The sequence below is a fragment of the Lynx canadensis genome, chromosome B4 (genome assembly GCF_007474595.2).
Source record: "Lynx canadensis isolate LIC74 chromosome B4, mLynCan4.pri.v2, whole genome shotgun sequence".
NCBI classification, from domain to species: Eukaryota; Metazoa; Chordata; class Mammalia; order Carnivora; family Felidae; genus Lynx; species Lynx canadensis.
Window position 1 is genome coordinate 68,601,101 of NC_044309.1, and position 15,356 is coordinate 68,616,456.

Below are 15,356 nucleotides of genomic sequence, written 5' to 3' on the forward strand. Positions count from 1 at the left end.
CATTTTGCTTGTAATGGCAAAATGAATTTATTTTTGTACATTAATCTTATATCCAGTGAACTGCTAAATTTATTTAATTATAATGGTTTAATTATAGATTCTTTTGGATTTTATATGTATATAATTATCATGCTTACAAATAATGTCAGTTTTATATCTTACTTTCTACCTCTTAGACCTTTTATTCTTACTTTTTGCACCAAATAAAACCTCTAGTATAATACTGAACAGAAATAACTGTGGTCATCCCTTCTTTGTTCCCAACCTGCAGGGAAAGCTTTAATATCTCAATATTAACTAATGTGTTTGCTATAGATTTGGTGGGTTTTTTTTGGGGGGGGGGGTAATCTTTATCAGACAAGAAAGTTTACTTTTATTCTTGTTTTAATATTAGGTCTTAATTATAAATAGATGTTTATTTTTATCAAATGTTTTTACTGCATATATTGAGATAATTATGATTTTTCACATTCTGTTAATACATTATATCAAGTGACTTTCAAATGTCAAAGGAAATTTGTGTTTGTTCCTGAAATAATCTCAGTGTAGTCTTGAGTATTATCCCCTCTGGACCTGGTTTTGTACTATTTTATGAGAAGTTTTGCATCTACATTCATTAAAAATGTTAGTCTGGGGCGCCTGGGTGGCTCAGTCGGTTAAGCGTCTGACTTCAGCTCAGGTCACAATCTCGCGGTCTGTGAGTTCGAGCCCCGCGTCGGGCTCTGGGCTAATGGCTCAGAGCCTGGAGCCTGCTTCCGATTCTGTGTCTCCCTCTCTCTCTGCCCCTCCCCCGTTCATGCTCTGTCTCTGTCTCAAAAATAAATAAAAGACATTAAAAAAATTTTTAAAAAATGTTAGTCTGTAATCATCCTTTCTTATGATGTTATTTACAGGATTTGGTATGAAAGTTATGCTGCCTTCATAAAATGAGTTGAGAAGTGTTAACATTTTTTCTGTTCTCTGGAATATTTTTGTCTAAAACTGACATTATTTCTTTCTTAAATGTTTACTAGAATTCAACAGTGAACACATTTGGACTTGGAGTTCTCACTGTGGTAAAGCCTTTATATATAGACTTAATTTCTTTAATAGATGTAGGATTATTTCTTCTTCACTGTGTGTAAGATGCTTTTCTCAGAATTTGTCTACTTAATTTAAATTTTTGAATATATTTGTTTAAAGAGCATCAAAACATCTTATTATCTTTTTTAGTGTCGGTAAGATCTATAGCAATATTCCCTTTCATGTTTCTCATACTGATAGTTTGGGCTTTAATTTTTTTTTTCTTCATTAGTCTTGCCGGGAATTTAGCAATTTTATTATTCAAGAAACCAAGTTTGTCATTGTTGATCATCTCTGTTATACATTATATCAGTCCTTTTACCTCTTTTTTTCTTTTTGTGCAGCATACAAAAACCATTTTATTATGATCACTGATTATATGGGTCATGAATTCACACAGGGCACAGTGGGGATGGCTTCTCTGTTGCCAAGTCTGGAGCGTCACTGGGAAGACTCAAAGGCTGAGGCTGAACAATTTGAAGGTGATGTAGCCACAAGTCTGAAAATTGATGCATGCTGTCATTTGGGACCTCAAATAAGGCTGTTAGTTGTCACACCTACATGTGGCCTTTCCATGTGGCTAGTTGGGCTTTTTTGCAACATGACAGTTGGGTTCCAAGAGGAAGTGTCCTAGGAGAATCAAGTGGAAACTCTGTTGTCTTTTTAAAAGATAACAATCTTATTGAGATAAAATTCACAATTAAGGTATACAACTCAATGATTTTTAGTATGTAACCACAATCAATCACTAAATTAATTTTAGAAGATTTTCATCTCTGGAGAAAATGATTCCCCATTCCCTCCAATCTTCCCATCCCTAGGCAACAACTAATTTACTTGCTGTCTCTATAGATTTACCAATTTTGGACATTTCATATAAACTGAATCCTACAATATGCAGTTTTTGGGTCTGGCTTCTTTCACTTAATTTTCTTTAGGATTCATCCATGCTATAAAATGTATTAGAACTTCATCCCTTTTTATGGTCAAATAACTCGTTATATCGATATACCACATTTTATATAGTCATTCATCAGACGACAGACATTTGAGCTTCTGTTTTTGGCCATTGTGAATAATATTGCTATCAACAATCACATACTCCATTGTGTTATATTTTTGTGTCTCTTGGTTATCTACTTAAAAATGCATTGCCGAGACGCATGGTAATTTACGTATAAGCTTTTGAGGAACTGAGGATTGCTTTTAAAGTGTTTTCATAATTTTACATCCCTATCAGCAGTGCATAAAAGTTACATTTTGTCCACATTCTTGCTACTACTTGTTTTCATTAATCATTTTGCTGCTTGTTTGAGCAATTACTGAGAGAAGGACAAGTGTGTTAGAATGTCCTTCTCTGTTTCTGCAATGCTTTCTACTTTTAGCTCTACCAATTTTTGTTTCATTTTGAGGCTATATTAGACCCATACAAATTTAAAATTGTTATAATTTTGTGTACAATGACACTTTATGGTCCTCTTTATCTCTAGTATTTCTGTACTTTGATGTGATTACAATAATACCAGGCCTCTCTGCTTAGGATATGCAAAGCCATCTTTTTTCATTCCTTTACTTTCAACCTTTCCATAATCTACACCGAACAGCATATAGCTATATTTTGTTGTTTCATCCAGTCTATTATATCAAATGTTATCTTTGATTTTTAATATAAATATTTAGCCCTATTACTTCAAATGTAATTACTGATATATCTAGTATTAAACCTACCATCTTACTGCTTGTTTTGTTTGTCCCACTTGTACTATGTCCTATTTTCTCTCTTTTCTTGCCTTCACTGGAAAAATGTGTTATTGTTGTTCTTGTTATTTTCTTCTATATGTTACATTATTCTATTACTCCTTTATTTTATATTATCCTAGAAGTTACAATACACGTCATTGACTTATTAGAGTCTAATATAGCTTACTACTTCCCTAAACAATAGAAGGACTTAGAACATTTTAGCTCTATTTATGCATCTTCCATCTTTATGCTATAGTTTATATGTATTATTACACATGTTTTAATAATTTTAATCATTACTCACTGTGTTTACCCTTTTTATTGTTCTTCCTTTTTTACACCTCTCTGTTCTGTGTTGGATAATTTTCCTTTAAGCTGAAAAAAAATCTCAAATCTCTTTTGTGTTTTCTTTGGTTCAGGTATACTGATAAAGAATCCTCTTGGGGCGCCTGGGTGGCGCAGTCGGTTAAGCGTCCGACTTCAGCCAGGTCACGATCTCGCGGTCCGGGAGTTCGAGCCCCGCGTCAGGCTCTGGGCTGATGGCTCGGAGCTTGGAGCCTGTTTCCAATTCTGTGTCTCCCTCTCTCTCTGCCCCTCCTCCGTTCATGCTCTGTCTCTCTCTGTCCCAAAAATAAATAAACGTTGAAAAAAAAAAATTAAAAAAAAAAAAAAAAAAAAAGAATCCTCTCATTATGTTTCCATTTTGCCTTTATTTTTTTAACAACTTCACTGAGGTATAATTGGCCAAAATAAAAACAAAAAAACTGAAGGTGTTCAGTTAAGTGTGCATTTTGATAAGTTTTGACCCATCTATATACACATGAAACCACACTAAAATCAAGAGAGTGAACATATCCATAAATCCCAAAAGTTTCCTTATTCTCTTTTATATTTTATTCCTCCTGCCCCTAACTCCCTTCCCATCTGATTCAAGGCTGAGTCCCTTGCTTCTTATTCCCATTCTATGCACTAGAAATTTAAATGAAGTGCTTTCATTAATACCATGGATTTTTTAAATCTAAGAGGGTTTAGATTCTAGGTAGCCAAAAAGAATGACAAATGCCCACCTAGTATGTTATCTAAAAAGTGTAAAGTCTAGGAAAGTATTTATTCTATCAAATGTTGAATATATGACTAGTTAAATGTATAAAAACTAATTTGTTCAGAAATAACTTACCAATGATTGAAATGTGTGACTCTAGATTTTGTGGTAAAGGAATAATAGATCTCCTTATCATTTTTATTTTCCTAACTGTGAACCCCAAGTGATACAGTTGAAACAGAGAAAATGTACTTTTTTCTGGAGTACAAGTAGGTAAAGATTATAAATAGGATCTAGAGCAGTAACTACTAATATTTCAGGAGGAGATATGGACTCCATTTTGGAACTAATGAAAGCTATGGACTCTCCCTCCAAAAAGAGAAGTATACAACCCACATTTACATTCAACATTATGGGTACCATTTCAAAAAGCTTAGAGCCCAACTGAAACTCATGAGTGAATCCAGTATTAGGAATTCCTGTTCAAAAAAAAAAAAAAAATAGAATTCCTGCTCCAGAGGGGAGTTGGGGGCAGGAATGGGCAAAATAGATGGAAGTCATTAAGAAGTACAAATTTCCCAGGTGCCTGGGTGTCTCAGTCTGTTAAGCATCCAACTTCAGCTCAGGTCATGATCTCGTGGTTCGTGAGTTCAAGCCCTGAGTCAGGCTCTGTGCTGACAGCTCAGAGCCTGGAGCCCATTTCAAATTCTGTCTGTCTCTCTCTCTCTCTCTGCCCCTCTCCCACTCATACTCTGTCTCTCTCTCTGCCCCTCTCCCACTCATACTCTGTCTCTCTCAAAAATAAACATTTTTTAAAAATTAAGAAGCACAAACTTCTAGTTATAAAATAAATAAGTCACAGAGATGAAAATACAGCATAGGGAATATAGTCAATATTATAACATTATATGGTGATAGATGGTGACCACACTTACCATGGTAAGCACTGAGTAATGTATGGAATTGTCTAATCATTACATCATATACCTGAAACTAAGAAACATTGTATGTCAATCATGCTTCAATAACAAATAAAAGCAAAAAGAGAATTCCTAATCCAGATCAAAGAACATTTAATCTTTAAGAATGAACAAAAAGATACAATGTTGGAGTTTCATTAAATGCTTTCTTATTCAACACTTTTCAATTATGTGTGTCACAGAAGCCATATTCTATATTTGCCCTTTTTAATTAAATTATTTATTTTAATTTGAGAGAGAGAGAGATTGAGTAGGGTGGAAAGGCAGGGGGAGAGAGAAAAAATCTCAAGCAGGCTCCACGCTCAGCAGGGAGTCAAACACGGGACTTGATCTCACAACCCTGAGATCTTGACTTGAGCTGAAATCAAGTCGGACATTCAACTGACTGAGCCACCCAGGCAACCCCATATCTGCCTTTTATTTTACCAAGAATTGACAGTTGAGAGTCACTGATTGAAAAGAGGGGAAGAAACTCATTTAAACTTTAGATTTAAAAATATAATGGTATATAACAATAAGAAACACCAATTCTGCAAACACATGCACTGAAAAAGGAACACTTTCTAGTCAATAGATTTCCGAGAATGAGAAGGTTAGGGATTTTGCCCATAACCCGGAGGAGCAGACTATGAGCATAAGTCTGTATCATGCTCACAGATAGTTCTTGTTAGGTGCACACGGTAACCTCAAACATTTGAATTTGTTGTATACTCAGGAATTGGGAAGTTTCACATAATTTTTTTTTCTGTCCCCTCTTTAAAAATCAGAAGATACAGACACAGTTGGCCCATACTTTTATGCAGCAGCAATCAATAGGGGCTGAGTGGCCACTACTTTGTTTTCCCAGTTCACTGCAGTCCTCAGAAGTACCTGCTTCCCTGTTTCATCGTGTCTAGTACATGGCTGGGCTTAGTAGGCATTGAAGCATGCAGCCCATGATGGTCAGCCCTTGAATAAATGAATGTTGACCTAGTGTCACAGAACACTCTCTTCTGGGCAAGCCTGTCTTGCCCATTTCCTTCCTGCCTCTAAAATTACACCTAGCTCCTTGACAGGAGTTTCCAAACTCATCCCGCTCTGTCTGAATTCATCTCCACTCAATTTTTTCCAGATAACTTCCAGCTGACCTCCCACCATGCTGTTCCAAGGAACAAAGCTTCCTGAAAGGATGCAGGATGAAGGATTGTGCCTGGACTGCTAACCCCATAGTTGACAACCTCTGTGGTGTTCCCGTTTCTTGAAACCGCTTTTTCTTTCCTTTAGTTTTTGTTTGTTAATTTTGACCTTCATTAGAAAGGTTAGTACACTTCATCGGGATACTTCGTGCTGAAAGTTATGTCCAAAGGACTATATTTCTTAGTGAAAATGTCTTAAGAGATCACGGTTAGTATTTGTAGCAGAGCTGGGTCAAAATTAACATATTACAACAGCTTGTGTCAGCCTGGGTTGCAAACTTTCCACAAGAAAGGGTAGGCCGAAAGGTCATACTCATCAGCTCATACCACAGAGAATTGCAGAATCCTAAAAGATGATTTCTTCCCTTTGCACATAAAAGTCACCGACTCCTCTCACTCCAGCCACCATCCCCCCCCACTCCTGACCATGCACAGGACTTTCATACACACCACTTGCCCCACAGTCCCCAGCTAGTTTCTATCCCCTCTGTCTCTGTGAATCTGATTTCCTTGGGTCACTTTCTAGCTTCATTAAATACGTGTTACATTGTTCTACCTTTTTTGTTGCCTGTATGATGGAAATGCATATTTAAACCATTAGGGAGCCACTAGCCCAGACCTCAGCAATGACCGCAGTTAATAACAGAGTTCTCACTCACAATGTCATGTGGGATCTTTGCCTATGGCACGATTTGCTAGCCATGAAAACCTCTTTAGCACCTCCCTCCGTTATGCAAATACCCCAGAAAAAACACTTCCCTATTTCAGCCACTGAATTGCAGGCTGCGGTCCCAGGCTGCACACCCCAGCCTGCAGCGCATGGGTGGGACTGCCAGAGTGTAACGGGACACAGGTTTCTGCGCAGACAGATGCTCAGTGGATTCTGTACTCAGCTAGAAGAAGGCTGAGCCTGACTTGGCTGCCCAGTCAGTATGATGTCCAGATGACAGGTTATTTTCTGTTACTTGTCTGCCAGTGTTGGCTTTATCAAGCCTGAGGCTGGTAAACGAAAGATGCCCTCACTTTACCACTAGTGCTGCTGCACTGATTCTTCCAGGTCACAATCCAGAGCCTCTGAGAGCCAAGCTGTGTCCTCAGAGAACAAAAGATGAGGAGAAATTGAAGCCTCCAGTCCCGGGCCTGGGCTTTTTCCTTTCTCTACTGGCTCCAGCATCTGCACCAGAGAGCACAGCAGTGTCTTCAGTTCTACAAGACCGCTGTCTAACAGGTGCAGCAACTGGGAAACATTCCAATCTCCAGGGATCTCAGGGGGTCTCAGAGTTTCAGGTCACCAGACTTAACGTTTGCTTAGCCTACCCCCCTGACTTTGCAAGAGGCTATCTTTTTCATTGGGGGGTCCCATCCTTTCTATACCCTTTGTCCCAAACCACCACCAATTCATATTACATCCTGAACCTCTAAATCAATCCATCTCTCTCTCTGTCTCTGTCTCCTTCTCTCTCTCCTTCTCTTTCTCTCTCCCTCTTTATAAAGCATGCTGGCTTTCAATTAACATAGTGATGACCTATTGTCACCCGTTACCATGCTAATCCAGAGCTGGTGTGAAATTACTTTATAATAAACACTATGGAGTTCTGACTTCCAATTAATTTTTCACATGCTGCGCTAAATCAGATTAACTCTCTCCCTGTACCATCACTTTTGACCACAGACGTAATTCTTTCCTTATAATGAAATAGAGGATTAATTTATATGAAGCATATCTGTACACATTTGCAAATAAATGTAAAGATAGATTTTATGCCATATTTGCATTGTGCACAGTGCTGCAGTAGTGCAGACTCTCTGAGATTACTTTCTTGTGTTCCCTGGGTGGGCAGAGATCTTTCCAGTTGTTGTCGTTCCTCTGTTAAATTCTAACTAAATGCCTCCATGAAGAATAAGCAAAGAAATGCTCACATGTGCCATGGTGCTGAGAGAGTGGTGACTCCTCCCGTAAATCGTACAATACCGCATTAGGAGTAGCTGAAGAAAAATGTAAACACTCTGAAATGGAAACAATAATCATTAACTACTAAATTGATTGGTGCTCTCCCTGGATGTGCACATTCACATTCATCCTGAGTGAGTGGAGGGAGGGTAGCTTTTTAAATGACCATTAAACTGAAGGAATTTGATGACAATTTCAAGCAAATGATAGCTTATGCCTTTTTAAAACTAATATAGCCCCTGCACTAAATTATATTTTTGGTGAAATAATTATTTTCATCTTTGAAACTCATTATTAGAATGGAGTATTGGAAGATGAATGTAGGCGCACACTAAATGAACCAATTTGTGTTAAAAAAATTAATCATACCACCCAGATGCTGGACTGTACTTTTTTTCTTCTGTCAGTCTCCAGTGTATTTCATTCAGCTTCTTCTATTACTACAAAATATTGATAGAAAAATTTCCCCAACACATATTTTCTTTTTGACACCAAATGAGAAAAACTGCCAGAAGAACTAAAGGTATGGCCCATATAAAAGATAAATGTGTGCTTATCAAATCCTCTTAAACCAATCTTTTATTAACAGTAGAGGAAATAAAATCTTGTTTAGTGTTGCAATGATGAAAATACTTACAGCTGAGTTATTTTAAGACAGACCGAGCAAATTATGCTTGGCAAACACTGGAAACGTATTCATTCATTCAACAGGTATTGATTTGATCCCAGCTATGTGATAACCACTACTTGAAGTACAACTGATAAAACAATGAACAAGCCAAATTCCCTGCCTTCATGGAGATCCCCATCCGAGGGTATGCAAACTTGAAATTATAAAAACAGTCAATCATCATCTCGTGATCATTGACTGAGCTCTTACTATATGCTCTCCACTGTGCCAAATGCCTTCCTATTATATATTTCAACTATCATGATTAATACTTTCCTCTAGATTATTATTGAACACATTTTATAGATGAATAACTAAAGCTTAGAAGTAGTTCATCCTAACTTTACAGATATATAGTGGTAAAACTAGAATTCCAAACAAAGGTTTTGAACTAAAATCCCTGTGCTATACTGTTTCTGACATCCATTGTCCCCAAAACATGTATCATTATCTTGTGTTTGTTGAAAGTTTATTTTTTGTTCTATGGTGGGTAAAAAAATAGAGGCAATAGGCACAATTCCCCACCTAAGGAGATTTCCAGTCTACTGGGAGAAAATTATACATTCATGAAACAACTATTCTTAACATAGTTAAGTCAAACATTCTTTGAGGTAGGTAAGTTTATAGTCCATATACATGAAGTGTGCATGTCGATGGGGGAAAGGGGCATGATTATTTGCTGACATTTATCTCTATTTGAATAGCATATTCAACTTCTATGATTTTACTCATTGTACAATGCATTATTAATTTAACCAATGATTTTAAAGAAAAAATGAAACAGTACAACATTAAATGTGGCCATTATATGCTATACAACGTGTCCTCACTTGTTTTTTTAAGGCTAAACCTATTTTATGGTGACATGCTGGCTAGGCAGGCTTTGGGGCAGAACAAAGAGTTGGACTTAACTCTTCAAGGGACTGAAGGCTTGGGGTCCTGGCTGGTGCCCCAGGCCTCCCACAGTGTCAACTGGGGTCAACTCTACTGGAACTGAGAGGCAACAGGATGATGAGGTAGGAAAGAGGGGTGAGAGGAAAGGCAGGTGGTGGGAAAGGAAGTGGAAGGAAGGGGTGAGGAGAGAGGGAAGGGAAGTAGGGCTGGGCTGGAGCCAAAGCCAAAGTCAGAGGTGGTCAGGTCAGCATCAGGAGACACTCAAAAGGGAGCCTCCTGGGAAGTGCAGGCATCCATGAGGGCCCTTTTGAGCTACTCAGAGGTGACAAACATCCCCTCATTCCAGAAACCCAAACAGAGAAAGGAGGGCATGACCCCTTTGCAGAAGGCACAGGGACCCTACTTATGGAAAGGGCACGGGGGCCAGCACTGCTGTACTGGCCCAGGGCAGAGTTTACATATCTCATCTTGACCACATCGTAGTGCAGAAGCCTGCCCTAAAGATGGAAGTGAATTGGTAGGGGTGGTGGTCTGTCGTGAGGTTGGCCTTCAGGAGGGCGTACTTTTTTTTAATTTTTTTAATGTTTTTATTTATTTTTGAGAGACAGAGACAGAGCATGAGGAAGGGAGGGGCAGAGAAAGAGAGAGAGGGAGACACAGAAACCAAAGCAGGCTCCAGGATCTAAGCTGTCAGGACAGAGCCCGATGCGAGGCTCAAACCCACAAACCGTGAGATCATGACCTGAGCTGAGTCAGATGCTTAACCAACTGAGTCACCCAGGTGCCCCCTTCAGGAGGGCATCCTTGATGAGATCATAGGTCACCAGCTCAGCGCCGTTGACAACGGCATTATGAGCAACATTGTAAAAGGACCCTTTCCAGTCTCCAGAACCCTTCCTCTCCAGCAGTGGTCTTATAAGCATCAACAAGCCAGACCAACAAAGATGGTGGCAAGCCCTGTGGTGGGAGAGATCTGGGCAACAGATGCAGCAACAGTAGTGGTTAAACTGAAGCTTGGCCCTAGGGGGTTTGGGGGTGAGCTGCACGGGTGTAGTAAGGGGTGACCCTGAGCTGGGGCTTGGCCTAGCCCGAGGTCCCCTGCTACCTCACCAGAGGACAGGTCCAGCCTGTGTTGTCCATGGTGTCCACATGCCGCAGCCCTCTAACACCACCTGGGCCAGACCTAAGAGTGACATTTTGATGTCCAGAATGGGATCAAAGCTACCATTTGCCCCATGGGCCAGAAGCAAGAAGAGCAGAAACCAGCCCCTGGGCCGAACCCCATGTTAAGACCTTTGCCTCCCCTGCCAGGTCCCTCTGAGGAAAGGCTCCAGAAACTGGAACTGGGATGGTGACAGATGTCAGGCCCTCGTCCTAGAGGACCCCTTCCAGCAGATCATGGAGTTCTGCTGCCTGACTCACCACCCCCTGACTGTGGCTCTGCCTCTCCCTTCCAGAACCAAACTAGGTCATTCCAAGTCTGTGAGCAGTGGGGACTTGCGACCTGTGGAGATTGCCTTGGGAGGGTGCATGGCTGCACTGAGCCACTTGGGGCTGCGACCTGAGCCTCCCACTTTGAGACTTATCTCTCTACCACCTCGAGGGCTTTCCTGGTCCCCCCACCTTACTCAGCATACAGATGGAGACCCTTACTCCCCACGGCTCTTTCCACGTCCTATCTGCCCGGCCCTCTGAGTCTTTCTACTCCAATGACAAAATGGCTTATCACACACTGCTTCTGGGTTCTGGTCATGTGGGCCTCTGAAATCTAGGGAACACGTGCTTCCTGAATGCAGTGCTACCATGTTTGAGCTGTCCTCACTCTTTCAGACTTCTAACTGCTACAGGACTTCCAGCAAGAGGTGCCTGGAGTGGGTGGAGCCCAAGACCTCTCTGAAGCCTTTGCAGATGTGATTGGTGCCCTGTGAAACTCTGATTCCTTGTGAAGCTGTGAATCCTACTACCTTCTGAGCCATCTTCTACAAATATGTTCCATCCTTCTCTGGACGCAGCCAGCAGGATGCCCGAGAGTTCCTGAAGCTCCTTATGGAGCGGCTCTACCTGGAAATCAACCAACGAGGCTGCCAGGCAATCCTGGCCAACAGTCCAGCTCACTCCCAACCCCACTGTGGAGGGGCTCTGCTAGAAGAACCTGAGTTAAATGGTGATGACCAGGCCAACTTAACGTGGAAGTGTTACATAGAGGGAGAGGACAGCAATACTGTGGACCTGATTGTAGGCCAGTTGAAAAGTTGTCTCAAGTGCCAGACCTGTGGGCATCACTTCATGACCTATGAGGATTTTTGTGACCTGTCCTGCCCATCCCAGAAAGGATTTGTGGGTGGCAAGGTGTCTCTGCGGGGATTGTTTCAGGCTTGTCACCAAGGATGAAGAGCTGGAGTCAGAGAATGCTCCAGTGTGTGACAGATGTTGGCAGAAAACACGAAGTACCAAAAAGTTGATGGTACAAAGATGCCTCTGAATCCTCGTGCTGCATCTTAATCGATTTTCCACCTCCCAAGACTCCATCAGGAAAAGTTCAGCAGGTGTAGACTTCCTGCTGCAGCAGGACAAAGCCCGAAGCCCTGTACGCCCTTTGTATCTACTTGGGGCAGTGTCCACTATGAGCACTATGCAGCCCTCTGCTGGTGCCAGCCCGGCTGGCACGTCTACAATGACTCTCATGTCTCCCCTGTCAGTGAAAATCAGGTGGCATCCAGTGAGGGCTATGTGCTGTTCTACCAACTGATGCAGGAGCCACCCTGGTGTCTGTGACACTCCCTGTGAAACCCTTTCAACACTCTTAAGCCCCAGGCTCTCCATTTACCTCAGAGACATCTATTTTTATGTCTTTATAATTGGGGAGGTATTGGTTGCAGCTTCCATTATCTTTTTGTTTTTTTAAGTATAATTTATTGTCCAATTGGCTTACGTACAACACCCAGTACTCATCCCAACAAGTGCCCTCCTCAATGCCCATCACCCATTTTCCCCTCTCCCACACCTCCCCCCCCAGCCACCCTTAGTTTGTTCTCTGTATTTTTTTTTTATGTTTTATTTTCGAGAGAGAGCATGAACAGGGGAGGGCAGAGAGAGAGAAAGACACAGAATCAGAAGCAGGCTCCAGACACCGAGCATGTCTGCACAGAGCCAGATGTGGGGCTCGAACCCACGAACTGTGAGATCATGACCTGAGCTGAAGTCGGATGCTTAACCAACTGAGCCACCCAGGAGCCCCTGTTCTCTGTATTTAAAAGGCTCTTGTGGTTTGCCTCCCTCCTTCTCTGTTTGTAACTATTTTCCCCCTTCCCTCCCCATTATCTTTTTGTATTAAAAAGTACCCTTCCTTTGTCTATCAGACAGAGCTCCCCAGGTCCCTGCCAGTGTACAACCCAAAGACCCTCAATTCTTAGAGTGGAGGATATACAGCACCATACGAATAATCTATTCCTTGCCGTTTAAAAAACTTTACCAACAGCATTTTTCACAGAACTAGAGCAAACAATCCTAAAACTTGTATGGAACCACAAAAGACCTCAAATAGCCAAAGCAATCTTGAAAAAGAAAAGCAAAACTGGAGACATCACAATTCCAGATTTCAAAGTGGTAGTAATTAAAACAGTAATGTACTGGCATAAAAGTAGACACATGGATTAAAGACCTAAATGTGAGGCCTGATACCATAAAAATCCTTGAAGAGAACACAGGCAGTAATGTCTCTAACATTGGCCATAGCAACATTTTTCTAGATATGTCTCCTAAGGCAAGAGAAATAAAAGCAAAAATAAACTACTGGGACTATATCAAAATAAAAAGCTTCTGCACAGCCAAGGAAACAACAAAACTAAAAGGCAATCTACTGAATGGAAGAAGATATTTATCTGCAAATGACATATCTGATAAAGGGTTAGTATCCAAAACATACGAAGAACTGATACAATTCAATACCCAAAAAACAAATAATCCAATTAAAAAATGGGCAGAAGACATGAAGAGTCATTTGCCTCAAAGACATCCAGATGGCCAACAGACACATGAAAAGATGCTCAACATCTCTTATCATCAGGAAAATGCCTATCAAACTACAATGAGATATCACCTCACATCTGTCAGAATAGCTAAAGTCAAAAACACAAGAAACAAGTGTTAGCGAGGATATGGAGAAAAATGAATGCTTTTTTTTACTGTTGGTGGGAATGCAAACTGGTGAAGCCACTGTGGAAAACAGTATGGAGGTCCCTTAGTAATAGCACTACTGTGTATTTACCCCCAAAATACAAAACACTAATTCAAAGGGATATATGCACCCCTATGTTTATTGCAACGTTATTTACAATACCTAAACTATGGAAGCAGCCCAAGTATCTGTCAATAGACAAATAGATAAAGATGAGGTGGAATGAAAAAGAAAAACACACACACACACACACACACACACACACAGAGTCATTCCACAGAATATTATTCAGCCATAAAAAGAACAAAATCTTGTCATTTGCAACAACATGGATAGAGCTAGACAGTATAATGCTAAACAAAATAAGTCAATCAGAGAAAGACAAATACCATATGATTTCATTCATTTGTGAAATTTAAGAAAAAAATGAGCAAAGGAAAAAAAAGAGAGAGAGAGAAAACAAGAAATAGACTCTTAGTTAGAGAACAAACATGGTTACCAGAGGGGTCATGGGTGGGGGAATGGGGGACATAGGGGGTGCGGATTATAGAGTACACTCTTCATGATTAAAAAAAGCAAATAAAAAGAAAAAGGGAAAAGAATGTAGAAATACAGAATAGAGAGACAAGGGGAAATGAAATGTGATTTGAAACAGCTCATGTAAGCCAACAACAATATAACTGTTAAAAAAAAAAAAAACCTTCACTTTGAAACTATATATATGGACTAGCACATTTTAAAAGATCTTCTGGATGACTCATTACCAATACTCATCTCTTTAATGGTATTATTAAATCTTGTATTTATATTTTCTTAGATATTTCATCCTAGCTTGCAAATATATTACCATAAATAAAATTAAAACATACCTTTATAATTTAATCCTGACATCTACAGTTATTTCTAATTTCTAATGCTTATTTTACTCTTCTATTTTCTTTTTTCATCTGATTGATTTCACTAGTATCTCATCTCTCTTATTCTTTTTTATCTTTTTTACAGTTCTTCAAAGAGCCATTTTACTCAAACGGCCAATTCTTACATTTGCTTTTCATTGCTTGTGTTCTTTATTTATTAATTCATTCATTTCTGCTTTTATGTTCATTAATTATTCTACTTGCTCTAAATAAAGATATTTTTCTTCTTTTTATAATTTCTTGAGTTGAATAGTAATTTGTAATTTTTCTTCTTTAAATACCATGCATTTTCCTCCTTGGTTGTATCTCATAATTATTTTCCTAGATATTCTGTTTTTTAAGCAGTTTGAGTTCCTCCTTTAAGAATTTATGAGGACAATGTTTTCTCATGTTTTTCTCTGTTTGTCTATACTTCCGGTATTTATTTTCAGTTTTAATAGAATACAGTTCAGAGTGTTATATAATATTTGGCCAATAAGATACTTGTAATAAAATATATTTGCTGTTTGTATAATATAAAGTTTGATGAGTATCAATTTAAACAAGTTTGGCTATTATTCAGATTATCTCTCTCTAGTTATTTTGTAAGCATTTTATGTGAAAATAACTCAAATACTGTGTAAGATCTTCTAACACTATCATATTTCTGTGCATTCTTTTTCTTATAATTAAGTAGCTTTTGCTTTTAAATTTCAGTACTATGTTATTTAGAATGTAAATACACAGGGTAGTTGTGTCTTCAGCC

General features: G+C 39.5%; 1 pseudogene; it reads left to right on the forward strand.

Annotated features, from left to right (window-relative positions):
- Positions 1 to 10,666: 10,666 nt before the first annotated feature.
- Positions 10,667 to 12,292, forward strand: LOC115518680 (annotated as a pseudogene).
- Positions 12,293 to 15,356: the final 3,064 nt, after the last annotated feature.